This window comes from Clinocottus analis, unplaced genomic scaffold, assembly GCF_023055335.1.
Source record: "Clinocottus analis isolate CAN_PGR_092001 unplaced genomic scaffold, fCliAna1.0.p SCAF_9, whole genome shotgun sequence".
Classification (NCBI taxonomy): Eukaryota; Metazoa; Chordata; class Actinopteri; order Perciformes; family Cottidae; genus Clinocottus; species Clinocottus analis.
In genome coordinates, this window is record NW_027176251.1 from 21,623,292 (window position 1) to 21,624,187 (window position 896).

Consider the following 896-nt stretch of genomic DNA (forward strand, 5'->3'; position numbering starts at 1 on the left):
AGAGGAGGCTCCTCTCCGCGCGGCAGCTGGAGACGAATGTTGAACCACACACACAGTCACGCGCGCGCGCACACACACACACACATACACACACAGACACGCACACTCACGTGCGCACACACACGTCTCTGACAGGAAACAGAGGGAGGGAGAGAGGGAGGACTCTCTCTCTCTCTCTCTCTCTCTCTCTCTCTCTCTCTCTCTCTCTCTCTCTCGCTCTCTCTGTGTGTGTGTGTGTGTGTGTTTAACTCATGTTGTGGGTACACACATGTGTTGACACAGTGGCGTTGTGGGGACCCTCCTCTCTGGTCACAGCGCATGTCCCCGTGATGTGACGTGTGATGTGAGGTTAAGTCTCCTGCAAATACATTTAATGTAACGTCCTCTGAAGTGATGGAAACACTAGTGTGTGTGTGTGTGTGTGTGTGTGTGTGTGTGTGTGTGTGTGTGTGTGTGTGTGTGTGTGTGTGTGTGTGCGTGTGTGTGTGTGTGACAACAGTGAACATCCCTCCATACGTTTGCATGAGCTCAGGCCTTGGCATGTTGCCGGCGTCCTGAAACACTCAGAGCTTCTGGAGATGTTCAGAGACTGAAAGTGAACAAGGTTCCAGCCATCTGAAGAAACATCACACTTCACTTTTTTAGTCTTTTAAAAACATGTTCAAATGTTAAATACATTTTCTCTACAAGGTCCTTATTAAAGTTACTTTGAGAAACTTTTATTTGGAATAATTGTGGTGGTAATGTTTCAGTTACCAGAGCCCCTTTGGAAACCTCTAATTTGACTGAATCCTTAGGGTCTGACAGTCTGACCCGCTTAATCCTGGTTCTGGCAGCAGTACGTCTGGGTCTTCACAGCCTGGTGTTGGGTTCCAGGTGTTGGGCAGGACGACTGG